The sequence below is a fragment of the Bos grunniens genome, chromosome 1, assembly GCF_055505025.1.
Source record: "Bos grunniens cultivar Pamir isolate PY7600 chromosome 1, Bosgru_T2T1.0, whole genome shotgun sequence".
Lineage (NCBI taxonomy): Eukaryota > Metazoa > Chordata > Mammalia > Artiodactyla > Bovidae > Bos > Bos grunniens.
In genome coordinates, this window is record NC_141165.1 from 113,107,459 (window position 1) to 113,121,380 (window position 13,922).

General features: G+C 39.3%; 2 protein-coding genes across 9 annotated transcripts in view; one reads left to right on the forward strand and one right to left on the reverse strand.

Moving 5' to 3' along the window:
* The window catches only part of CMSS1 (cms1 ribosomal small subunit homolog), a 394,950-nt gene that overhangs the window by 177,384 nt on the left and 203,644 nt on the right, over nucleotides 1–13,922 (reverse strand). For 2 of the 7 annotated variants that reach the window (XM_086410461.1, XM_086410454.1), the window contains exon 2: nucleotides 3,566–3,615. The exons of the other annotated variants lie outside the window; for them this stretch is intronic. The gene's annotated coding sequence lies outside the window, so the exon portion shown is untranslated. The remainder of the gene's footprint in view (nucleotides 1–3,565; nucleotides 3,616–13,922) is intronic. 7 annotated transcript variants of the gene reach the window in all.
* Nucleotides 1–13,922, forward strand: part of FILIP1L (filamin A interacting protein 1 like) — a 306,532-nt gene that overhangs the window by 99,387 nt on the left and 193,223 nt on the right. The gene's annotated exons all lie outside the window — the stretch shown is intronic.

The following is a 13,922-nucleotide window of genomic DNA, read 5'->3' on the forward strand; positions in this document are numbered from 1 at the left end:
GGGAAAACAGCATTGAAATTAATTTATTTTTATACAACTCATATCTAGCAGACTTTATGAATGGTTGACAAGATAGTAATTCTACCAATCGTCTTTCTAATAAAGGGACCAGACAGAATTTTTAGATATTTTATCCTTTTGAAATATAGAAGATAAATGAAGATGTTTAAAATTCAACTTAGGTATAGAATCAACCAACATTTTGGTTCTGCTTAAAAATTGTTTTTTGAATGCTTTGAGTTAAATCCATTCCTGCTCCTCACCTCTCACACAGGTTTTCAAAACACATCTAATTTAGGTACATGATTATTGATAGGGAATGATCAGAATCTCAACACGAGAAAGCATCCACACAATACGATATGTGCCGAACATAAGGTAGCTATGACTAAAATGGGAAGTTCTCCATTAAAAAATTCCAGCATTACAGGCCAATATCACTAATGAACACAGATGCAAAAATCCTCAACAAAATTTTAGCAAACAGAATCCAACAACACATTAAAAACAGCATACATCATGATCAAGTGGGCTTTATCCCAGGGTTACAAAGATTCTTTAATACAGGCAAATCAATCAGTGCAATTGAAAAAGAAATACAAGAAGGCAAAGTGGTTGTCTGAGGAGGCTTTACAAATAGCTGAGAAAAGAGAAGTAATAGGCAAGGGAGAAAGAGAAAGATATACCCAACTGAATGCAGTTTCAGAGAATGGCAAAGAGAGATAAGAAAGCTTTCTTAAGTGAACAATGTAAAGAAACAAAGGAAAACAACAGAATGGGAAAGATTAGCGATCTCTTCAAGAAAATTAGAAATATCAAGGGAACATTTCATGTAAGAATAGGCATGATAAAGGACAGAAACGGTAAGGACCTAACAGAAGCAGAAGGGATTAAGAAAATGTGGCAAGAATACACAGAAGAACTATACAAAAAAGATCTTAATGACCCGGATAACTATGATGATGTAGTCATTCAAGAGCTAGACAAGAGCTCTAGACATCCTGGAGTGTGAAGTCAAGTGGGCTTTAGGAAGCATTACTATGAACAAAGCTAGCGGAGGTGACAGAAATCCAGGTGAGCTACTTAAAATCCTTAAAAAAAATGATGCTGTCAAAGTGCTGCACTCAATATGTTAGCAAATTTGGAAAACTCAGCAGTGGCCACAAGACTGGAAAAGGTATTTTCACTCTAATCCCAAAGAAGAGCAATGTCAAAGAATGTTCAACTACCTCACAACTGTGCTCATTTCACATGCGATCAAGGTATTGCTCAAAATCCTTAAAGGTAGGCTTCAGCAGAATGCGAACTGAGAACTTCCAGACATACAACTAGATTTTAAAAAGGTAGAGATCACACTGCCAACATTTGCTGAATCATAGAGAAAGCAAAGGAATTCCAGAAAAACAACTACTTCTGATTCATTAATTACGCCAAAGCCTTTAACTGTGTGGATCACAACAAACTGTGGATAATTCTTAAAGAGATGGGAATACCAGACCATTTTAGGTATTTCCTGAGAAACCTGTATGCAGGTCAGGAAGCAACAGTTAGACCCGGACATAGAATAACTGGTTCCAAATTGGGAAAGGAGTAAGATAAAGGCTGTATATTGTCACCCTGCTTATTTAATTTATATGCAGAGTATGTCATGTAAAATGTCAAGCTGGATAAATCACAAACTAGAATCAAGACTACCAAGACAAATATCAATAACCTCAGATATGCAGATGAGACCACCCTAATGGCAGAAAGTGAAGAGGAGCTAAAGAGCCTCTTGATGAGGGTGAAAAAGAAGAGTGAAAAAGATGGCTTAAAACTCAACATTCAAAAAATGAAGATCATGGCATTCAGTTCCATCACTTTATGGCAAATAGAAGGGGAAAAAGTGGAAGCAGTGACAGATCTTTTCTTGGGCTCCAAAATCACTGCAGCCATAAAATTAAGACACTTGCTTTTTGGAAGGAAAGTTAAGACAAACCTAGACAGTGTATTAAAAAGCAGAGACATCACTTTGCTGACAAAGGTCCATATAGTCAGTTGCCAACAAAGGTTGGTGTAGTCAAAGCTATGGTTTTTCCAGCAGTCTTGTACGGATGTGAGAGTTGGACCATCAAGAAAGCTGAGCACCAAAGAACTGATGCTTTCAAATTGTGGTGCTGGAGAAGACTCTTGAGAGTCCCTTGGATTGCAAGGAGATCAAACCAGGCAATCCTAAAGGAAATCAACCCTGAATATTCATTGGAAGGACTGATCTGAAGCTGATGTTCCAATACTTGGGCCACCTGATGAGAAGAGCTGATTCACTAGAAAAGACCCTGAATCTGGGAAGGACTAAGGGCAGAAGGAGAAGGGGATGACAGAGGAAGAGATGGTTGGATAGCATTACCAACTCGATGGACATGAGTTTCAGCAAACTCCAGGAGATAGTAAAGGAGAGAGAAGCCTTGTATGCTGCCGTCCATGGGTTGCAAAGAGTTGGGCATGACTTAGCAATTAAACAACAACAACATATTCATAAATTGAAAGATAAAAAAACATAAGATCATCTCAATAGATGCAGAGAAAGTTTTTGACAAAATTCAACACTCATTTATGATAAAAACTCTCCAAAAAGTAGGCATAGAAGGAACATAGCTCAACATAATAAAGGCCATATGCGACAAACCCACAGCAAACATTATTTTCAATGGTAAACAACTGAAAGCATTTCCTCTAAAATCAGGAACAAGGGTGCCCACTCTCGCCACTATTATTCAACATGGTTTTGGAAGTCCTAGCCAGAACAATCAGAGAAGAAAAAGGAATAAAAGGAATCCAGACTGGAAAAGAAGAAGTAAAACTCTCACTGTTTACAGATGATATGATACTATACATAGAAAACCCTAAAGATGCCACCAGAAAATTACTAGAGCTAATCAATGAATATAGTAAAGTGGGAGATATAAAATTGATACACAGAAATCCCTTGCATTCCTATACACTAACAATGAAAAATCAGAAAGTCACCTCTGTGCCACAGGATCCTGGTTTTATGCTTCTAAAATTATATGTTTGTTTCTTCTACTCAATAATAATGTTTTAAAATGAAACAGATTCCGAAGACTTACAATTCTGATTCAAAAGAAAAGCTCTCTGATGATACAGAATGGCTTTCCCAAGATGTAGATCAACATTTTGAGGAATGTCAGATTTTCACCAAATACAATCAAGAAACTACAGCTCTAAAACTTAATGGGATTGTCTGAAGTAAGCCCAATCTTTTCTAAATACAATTAAATATAATAACTCAATTCCTCAAGTTCTAATGAGCAAAATTGATGAAAATAGCTATAAAGATGTAGGTTTCTTTCAACAGTGGGGTTTTTTTGGACATAGAAATAATCCTTAGTTGTTTGCCTTTTCACTTATTTCCTAGTTTTTCTCCCTTTCTCTCCCTCTCTCTCTCTCATATTTTTTTGTCCTTAAGACAGAGCATATTCTAAAGGTCAATGGTGTGGGAAAACACAAATTGAGAAATCACAAAAATCAAACTTTATATCATTTGATAAAAATAGTAATACTTTACCAAATGGAAAATTCCATCAAATGAAATGTCACTCCAATCAGATGACTTACCTAAAAAACAAGAGTGTTAGAAGAAAGTGAGCATTTAGTATTGTATTCAACCCTCAATAGACTAGAGTTAAAAAACATGGCAGTTATCTTAAATTGATGGACTATCCAAAACAAATAGAAAGTATACCAGGTCAGGAAACACCAATTCCTTCAGAAACGGTAATTAATGTTAGAAAGGAAATGACAAACAGGGAGCAAAAGCAATGAAGAAAGGAAGTGGTATCTACTTTCAAATCACTTGCCTCATATATATTTTAAGAGGTCAGTTTTGAAAATGTGGACATATATGTGTATAAATGCCATAGCTAAACTGTGACGGTATCTGCATGTTACTTTCTCTCCCAAGACTTCTGGTTACTGTCTTAAAGAGAGACTGTCAAAGCTACACACTTTCAAATAATTTCACCTCGTATGACTCAAGAAAATGGTGCCACTGTATCAAGTGCTACTGTAATTTCCTCTGTTGATTTTCTTTCCCTCTTAACACTTAAATGTTTTGGGTGTTTGCTTTTTTATTTTCCAAAGTGAACACTGATGTTCATGAAAGGTGCCAGATTAACAACCAGGGGAAATTAAGAGCTTGCTCTATCGAGAGAAAAGGCTCAGTGTAGCAGAGGTGATGAAAGTTTCCCCTATACTGTGCTTGCCTGTGTATGTTAGCTCTGACCCATGGTCACCCCAGCTCTCCAGTTTTCACGGTCCATTAATGCCTTTGATTACTCACATTGCTAACAGGGGCAGGCAATCTTGTTCCTGCTTTTAATCCTATCATTATTGTTACCACTACCGTTAGCTCTAACTATGTGGGAATTTATATCAGCCATCATTTTGTTTTAGGATAACAGAAAAATAAACTGCAGATGACTCTTGTATTCTTAACTAAATTGCAGGTTTGGTTAAAAATCCTTTAATTTCTTCAAACAAGAGGGAAAGTCCTGAGTGGTCAAACTGAAACAGGTCTTGCTAAATTCAGTCACCTGCACTCAATCTGAACTCCCACTCAGGGACATCCTAATATTTAAAGGCCACAGATTTTTTATTTTTCTTTTGAGTCTACCATAAGCCAGTCAACTCTATTACTCATTAGCAACTATGGTAAAGGTTTGGTGGATGTTGAGGCTAAAACTATCATTATATATGAGATCTGGAAATCACTGTCAGCTAAACAGAAAAAAAAAAAAAAACCCTTTTCCTTATATTTATAGGTAGGTGTTCCAGGTTTCTGAATGGTCTGAATATTTTATAAGTATTGATTATTAATTAATATTCCCTATAACCAGGGATCTATGAAATCATTTTGCTTCCTCTAGTCAGTTACCCAACAACTGTTCATTTTGTGTTGGCACTTTCTGTGCTACGCCAGTTCTTTATGCAAAACATAAGCGCCAGTGCAAGATCACAACGCTTTTTCTATCTAGACTTTGTAACAATAAGGGAGGCAAAGCTAACAAACACACACAAAATATGAATGTAACAATGAAGTACAACATTGAGTGCTGCTGTCTAACAGACAATTATTTGGAGTGATCACAGTATTAATCTCACAGCTGTTCCTTCTTTGCCTTTCTGTCAAATTCTCTGTAGCTAGAGTAGACATCCATTTTGACATGGCTAGCACTTCCTATAATTTCTAATCTCTAGAAGAGCTGAAGAATGAGAATTGCAGGGTACCAATGACTATGGCAAACACAGGGTAACTATTAGATGAAGGGTGCCCTAACTGCATCTCATATGGAAATCTTGAAAATAAAGTTTGGGAATTTTGTTTTTTCCTCTGCCATGCATAGCCTTTATCAAGTGAGTCCTTATGGCATTAAAACATTTGGCACTAACTCAAGTCTATGCTATTGCTGGCAGGGGATCTAACTGGGAAGGAGGGGTGGAGTAGTTACCTTTATCAGGAAAGACCTTAACTTTATGGAAAAGCTCTTTCCTCCCCATTGCTTAAGTAGCTTTACTTAAAGAAAGACTTAAACCCAGATGTGAGAAGAGAGATTATCTTCAAGAGCAGCAGCAATTTATTGCAATTATGTTAGTACAAAGATTAGGAAGGTGGAAAATATTATGCTAGGTTAGTGGATGAGAAGGGCAACACCCTGTATATAGGGCAAGGTTGTGCTAGGAAAATCAACTCTAACTCCGAAGTCCCAGGGAAGCCTCAGTTTCTGAAACTGTAAGAAAATAAGAACTTAACTACTTATAAAACCAATTAACCCACAGTATGTAGTAACCAATGGGTGGGGGCCATAAGAATCTGCTTACCAATAGATACGACTTGATATCTGCCTCTATTCCCTCAGTGGTCAGCTCTTGCCAACTTCCTACTGCTCCCAGACGACTCATACGTCTCCTGTCAGCCCTGTATGACAAGTCATCACGGTGGCTGTCAAAGTAACAAGGTCCATTTTGCCTGTAGGACACTCTAGCTTCCCTCAGTGAAGAACTGGTCTGATTTAAAGTACTTAGAGGTTGGCCTTGTGTATCGCTCGGTTGTGTCTGACTCTTTTCCATCCCGTGTACTGTAGGCTGCCAGGCTCCTCTGTCCATGGAATTCTCCAGGCAAGAATACTGGAGTGGGTAGCCATTCCCTTCTCCAGGGGATCTTTCCAACCCAGGGATTGAACCCAGGTATCCTGTATTGCAGGCAGGTTCTTTACTGTCTGAGCCACCAAGGAAGCCCTGCAACTGGAGCAAAATCTGTATATATTCTGGGTCAATTCTAGGCTTACTGTGCCTCAGCCATCCAACTAAGTATATTTGTCCCTAACTCCTTCCTGCATTGCATACTGGAGCTCTCATTAGTTTCTCCTGACTGGATTTTTGCTTCCTTCATAATTTGATTTGTCTCATTGTACCAACTTTTTATGGTGGGAGATGTATAAGCATAAATTTTCAGAATTTGGTATTTCATACAAAATGGATCAGTGAATACAGCTAAAATTTCTCTGTGGGCAAGTCAGTCTACTCTCCGTGGTCTTCTAGTCAAATGAAAATCTCAGGCAATAAGATATTTTGATTTCGGTAAGCAAAGATAAAAAGGCTAAACCTAAGAAACCCAAATGATTGACTCCCATAGTCATGAAGATAAAAACAGGAAAAGTAATAAAGCCTTTAGAGCAGAAAACAACAGGTGATTTCTTCTTTTCTTCCCATTACAAGCATCTGACAATAGGATAATGGATGCCAAGGACACGAGAAACATAGCGAGTCAGAGAAAATTATAAGCCACAAGATGGTATAAACTTTATATGAAAAAATACTAGCTAAGGCACTGAGAAAGTCAGTAAATACTAAAAAAGTAATTAAGATAATTGTGCTCAGGTTATGAACAAAGAGTACATAAAATAAGACGAGACAAAAATACTTTAAAAACAAGTTTGTGTTTTGTTCTGCTTCTTACAATGCACATTAGAGTTCAATTTTAACAGCTTGCAGAGGTTTAGTAATCAAACAGCTCAAGACAATGCATCACGGTTCTACCTATGAAGAACGCTTGCTCACTTTGGCTGACATGCTGCAATTATTAATTTGATTATCTGATGCTAAACAGAGTCAGGAACACTTGCTCTTAGCTTTAATTTCTTCGCTTAAGTAGCAAATTCTAGGAGTTACCATGCTAAGGGTTGAGTGCATTTAAAGTTGGAATTTTCTTACGGGAAGAGAAATTATAAGATAAACAAGCTGAATTCTCATCATTCCAAAGCCAAGTTTTAATAATATAAAATTAAAAGGGTAAAACTAAAATGTCTGGAATTTGGATGATGGATGCCATGACTATGTAGAATAAATATTATTTTAAAAGAAGCCTTTAAAGCAGAAAATTGCAGATGATCACTCCCTGAAAAGGGGTGAAAGGAGGGACTCAAACTGACCAATCTGTGGGTAGTAGGGATGTTGATTACAAGGAAGGAGGAAAGGAGTGTGCTGCTGAATGTTCTCAAAGGAGCTATATAATTTGAAGAAACTTTGAGATTATTTAGGGAAATGACTTATACAAAGGTAACAATCAAAGACAACAAAAACAAAATTTAAATAAGAGCCAAAGAACCGAGGAGGGCTGAGGAAGAGATTAGTTTGGGTTAGTTTCTGAGGCTATCAACAGGAGCAGTGGATTTGGAGCCAGTCTTTCTTATTGCTGCAATGGCACCCCACTCCAGTACTCTTGCCTGGAGAATCCCAAGGACGGAGGAACCTGCAGTCCACGGGGTTGCTAAGAGTTGGACACGACTGAACGACTTCACTTTCACTTTTCACTTTCATGCATTGGAAAAGGAAATGGCAACCCACTCCAGTGTTCTTGCCTGGAGAATCCCAAGGAAGGGGGAGCCTGGTGGGCTGCCATCTATGGGGTTGCACAGAATCGGACACGACTGAAGCGACTTAGCAGCAGCAGCAGCAGCTACCCCTATACTTCCCCAAAGCGCCTACATCCCACATAGTTTATAACCACAACAAATGGTTTTATCCAAAGAGCTAGGGCTAAGGGCTTTCTGGCGTAAGGTTTCAAGTATTTTAAGAAACTAGAAATCTTGTTTTCCCTCCTTTCCATAACTTATACAACTTCAATTCTATTTCCTATCAAACTGCTTTTCTCTTTTCCAGTATTACCCCCTCTAGTTCTGGTGTATTTTAGGTTGAAAAAGCAGTAGCGGAGGTGGGGATGAATGGAACACAGCTGGCTATGAGTAGGAAGCAGCTGTACTTTAGAGCAAGAAGAACAAAGAATTGGGATCTTCAAAGCTAAGGAAAGCTTCTCCCTGTGTTCTTCCCTCCTTTCACCTCTTCCCCTTCTTGGGAAAAGACAGAAATTTTACAAAACATACAGTCTTTGTGAATTCATAACAATCTTATTTTCTTCATACCCACATGTTTAATTTATTACTACTGCTAACATTTTACATGTAGTTTGTATTAACATTTTTCTCTTAAAGAGTTTCAAAGACGTTTATAAATTTCCATTGAAACAAATATGCCTGAGTATATTTTTATATTAATAAAATTTAACTTTAGAGTAATGAGAATTCAATCTGTTAAAATGTTACTTTTTAAGAATTTAGGAATATATTTCCTAGGTCAGTGGTTCTTACATTTTAGGCTTCATAGGAATCCTCAGGGGCACTTATTAAATGCATATTCTTGAGGCACATCTGATCATGGATTTATATTTAGTTGCTCTAGAGTAGAACCCTGGAATCTACATTTTTAATAAGCAGCCAAAGAGATTCTCATACACACAGTGGGGGGTGGAGGGGCCCCCAGAGACCCTGTCCTAATTGGGCCATCCTAGCCTCCCAGCTTCAACTTTTCCAAGGCAGCCTGTTTCTTAGGGGCAGTAGTCAAGCAAGCAATCTCCTATAGTCCACACAGAGCAGTAAGTCAAAAATACAAAGTGAGCAATCAGAGAAAGAAAATGATCAACAACAAGATTTCACTTTTAACAATGCAAGGTGCTATTAGCTGCACAAACACAGGAAAGAAAGGGAGGTGTCCCCATTTTAACTTCACTTCCTTGAATGTGATGAGGTTTGGTATTATGAATGAGTTGGTTTTTTATTCACGAGAGCTGAACCTTTACTGGCTCTCCAGCTGTGTATGCTGCATTCTGGCACCCTTTTCCCTAACCCACAGAGAGCCTTGCACAGCTAGCTTTGATTTCTCAAATTGCAAGCAAATTGGAAGCTAACTACTTAGAAAAGCAATTGTGTGAGATCCAAAGTGCAGGGGGTACAAAGCTATGAGAAGCTGCTTGTCAGTACACACCAAAAACTCTCCTGCCTCTACTCCCTCAGAGGTCAGTGCCTGCCCACCAGCAGTACACGGGGAATCTCAGATAAAGTCAGAAGCCAGAATTCTTCTTGAGGATACCATGTGCTTCTGCTTTTAACCTCCAAACCCTATATTTTAGGTACTACTGTCACCAACTCATGTCCTCAGTTCTGTGACCCTGTGCCCTGACTTACTGCTGAGCCATAGTGTCGGAGTCATATCTTGCTGACTACTTTGACCTACTGTTAGATGATGTTTAACTCCTTGTGCTTCCCTGGTGGCTCAGTGGTAAACAATCCGCCTGCCAATGCAGGGGATGTGGGTTCGATCCCTGGGTTGGGAAGATACCCTGGAAGAGCAAATGGCAATCCACTCCAGTATCCTTGCCTGGGAAATCCCATGGACAGAGGAGCCTGGTGGGCTACAGTCCAAGGAGGTGCAAAAGAGTCGGATACTACTTCGTGACTAAACAACAATAACTCCTTGTATCTTGCTTCTGACCTTATGGCTGATCACAATGACTCTCTCAAACTAGTGGCTGAATTCAGTGGATTTTTCTTAATTCTCTCTCCACCACTGGGTTGAGTGACCCTATCATACTTTTCCTTCCATTGATTCTCTTCCCTTGGTTTCAGTGATGACAAAATTCTCTTGACAACACAGTTCTTTCATGGACATAGTGAGCATCTGATCTGTTTGGTATTAATCCTCCCAACCTGGCACAACACACAAAAAATGAAACATACATTTAGCCACCAATATGTACAATGTTGAAGAGCCCAAGACAGTTTCAGTTCAACCTAAAGAAAAATTCCCTGCCTGATTATATGCAAGCCAGTGTCAACCTAGAGGAGTTGCATTTTACTTGGGGTTTGGGCTTTTAAAAGAATATGTAAGGAAAAAAACAAAAAACAAAAACAAACAAGTTGTGTCAAAATTACTTTGAAAATACCCTAGGAAGGCCCCATGCTGGAAGTCTCTCAGTAGGCCCCATCCAGGTGGGTTTTTCCTTCTGCATTGGTACAGATTATTATGCCTTTGGTTGACTACAAGATGGAATAGTTGGCTTGTATTTAAGATGCAGGCTATACCAAACAGGCCACTGAGCAAGGCAAGATACTCACCCTGAAAGAGAACATGGGAACAGACACGGACTGAGAAAAAACAATACACATCTCAGGTTCACTCCTGGGCATAGACTCATTGAATGTAACTTATACCTGGGTAGACTCGTTTGCAAAATGTAAATTATTATTCCTCCTCTTTTTATATTCATTTGCTGAGCAGGTGTAGTTGAATCCATGCAAATTTAATGTTTGTATGCTACAACGCCACCAAATGACTTGAGTTTGGCTGGTTATTTTGGTAAATATACACATGCCTATTCTCTTGACTTCTAGTATCCCAAGGAAAACGAACAGGGGTGGGTACCAGATCAAGTATGAATATCAACCAGACAGAAATGGATATTTTTCTGGTAAAAAATTTTTTTGATTACATAAATCAAAGTCATTTGTTATGTAGCAGAAAAAGTATTATATTTGGTGTCAAGAGACCAGGATTCCAATCCCAATTCTGACACACATTAGTTGAACTGGGCCAGCGTCCTCACCTCTAATCCGAGTACAAGTAGTAACTGCTTTGAGGTCTACAAGAAAAAGCGTAAAGTATGCATCATAGTCACTAACACAGGTAGGTACTTGCTATGGGTTTGTTCACTGTGAATCTGTTGAACTGAAGCTGAGAGACAAAATAGCCATCTAAGGAAGAAAACCATTAGCATCAACATTATGGGGCACATAGTTAAGTACTATGTAAGTATTTAACGGTCCATTTTGAGATATCAAGCTGATCTGACCAAGTCAATATGTAATTTTCCTATTCGAACATTCTTTTCTCTTCTCCACATGGTCATCAGTACAAGTCCAGTTAAGGCTTCATAAACATGGGCTCAAAACAAAAGTGCTTCTAATCAGATTTGGCAAGAAAAGGAGAGAAACATAGGGTGAGGTAAGTGTGAGGCTACAGTGCTGAATAACACGGATGGCAGTGCCTCAGTACATGAGTCACACGGACACGGAGCAGTACACAGCTAAAGATAATTCTCAGGTAAATGCTGCATGAGCCATAACGTCATCCCTCCTTTGCTCTTTCTTCATCAATCATGTCGCCTGGACTCTGATGCAACCTAGCAAGAATGTCTGATTTGCAGACAGTAGAAAGAGCCTTAGAACACACACATACTCATCATGGAGAGCAATATGAACCCAAGCTAAAGCTTCTGGCATTTCCTTTTGTTTAAATCATGCTTTAGAGGGGAAGTCTTATGGGTGGGATGTGTAACTACAGGTTAAGCCATCTGGTCTGAAGACCTCAAGGACTAGGCTTGATCATTTCAGACAAGTCACTCCACGTCTATAGGCCCTTTCCACATCTGTACAATTAGATGATCATCAAGGTCCCTCCCAGTTCTGTGATTTCATCATTAAAAATCCAGGCCAATCAACACCCATACAATAGGCAGATAAACATTTAGCTGTATGTCAGCTTTATTTGTTCTTAGCCAGACAGGTCATTCAAATATTTGGCTACCTCCATCACCATTCTGAAATACTGAAAGAGCAGGTAGCTATGTACAAACCTTGTTTAAGCACAGAAAAACTGGTGGGTAGGAACTGGTGGTTCAGAAAATATGAATGTTCATACCTGAGGAAATGTGCTCAGTTGTGTCCAACTCTTTGTGACCCCATGAGCAGAGGAGCCTGGCAGGGAATTCTCCAGACAAGAATACTGGAGTGGGTTGCCATGCCCTCCTCCAGGGGATCTTCCCAACCCAGCAATCAAACCCTGTCTCCCACATTTCAGGCAGATTCTTTGTCATATGAGCCAGCAGGGAAGCCCAAGAACACTGGTGTGGGTAGCCTATCCCTTCTCAAGGGGATCTTCCCGACCCAGGAATGGAACCAGGCTTACCTGCATTGCAGGTGGATTCTTTACCAGCTGAGCTACTAGGGAAGTCCTCTAAATCACATAAGTGTAAAAGTAAATGCTCCTCAGGGGATATAATGCATTAATACCTACTTTTCTGTAGGGGCAATGGTTTAAACAGAAAAGAAGAGTCACAAGGGATGCAAACAAGAAACGGGTACAAAATAGGCAGTCTAGCTTCCAAATTTAAGAGAGATGTTATAACCCTAACTCTAAACCAAATGCAGGGCCAGTATGTACAAGACTTAGTCAAGAGTTATCAGTTTGTAAGTTCACATACCACCAGTCCAAAGGAGGCACTCATTAGAGACCAGGAAGACCTGGTAAGCCTGTCCCACCATAATGCTTAAATCTGTCATGGTGCCGCATCTTTCCAAACTGACCAGTGCAAACACTTTAAGACCTATCACTGCAAGATTTTCAATGGAATCTCCAGAGAGGAGCATTTCAACAAACTTGATACTGGGGAAAACAGACAAGCTCAGCAAAGGATAAAAACCGAAGACCTTCCCTCACAGCCAACACTGTGTGGGGTCCCCTACCTTGTATGCTGAGTGGCTGGGGTCGGGGGCGGGTCGCTGCACCTGGAGCAGCATTCAACAAAGCACCCAGCCCTTTAATTGTTCAGCCAAATGATTTATGAAGCTTGGCAGCAAAGACAGGGCAGACTGGTTTAAATTCAAAGGATCCAACCTACAGGTATTTTGAAAACCTTGGGCGCATCTGCAACAAGTACTGTTCTCCTCGGGAGGGGAGAGAATAGGAAAGGAGAAGATGTGACCTGCCTGACAGGAAAATGGGACCCAGCTAGACAGAACATGCCTCCTAATCCTTTTCCTATCCTATCACTCACCCATCCTCTGGCAGACTTCCTTGCTACAGAAAGCAGACATATACAGTCAATTCTTTTTTAAGTAGAAATGAGTAAAACCTCAGAACCATCCACACATTCTTACACACTGGGCTCCCGTGGCTTATTCTGATTGTCTCCTGATTGTATAATATTTTTAATCAACTGGGGCAGAAATCAACCAACTCTCCCCCCAAAGAACCAGACAATAAATATTTTAGATTTTGTGGGTTCTGTGATTTCTGTCACAATACTCACCTCTACCATTATAGCACAGAAGCAGCTATAGATGATACGTAAATGCATGAGCACAGTTCATTATTCATAAACACAGGCGAAGGGTTAGACTTAGGCTGCATGGTTCACTGATCCTTGAACCAGTATGTTTCCAAAGAGCTAAACTGTGATAAACTGAGGAAGTACTACCAAACTTACCACCCTTAAAATAATTTAAATCTAAGCCTCCATTTTGGGAGAACTCATTTCTAAAATAAACTTCATTATTAGTAGGTACAGTAAGAACTCATTTTCAGGAAGTGTGTGTGTGTGTGTAAAAAACAAGGTGAATCAAGATAAACTGAACACTTTCAATCATTCAGTAACTTAGGTTTTTCGTTTTTACAAAATCATCGTTACCCTGACAGGTGTCTTGCCAAAGGGCAACTCCAGGCTTTAACTACATGTTTACATATATCACAGTTAC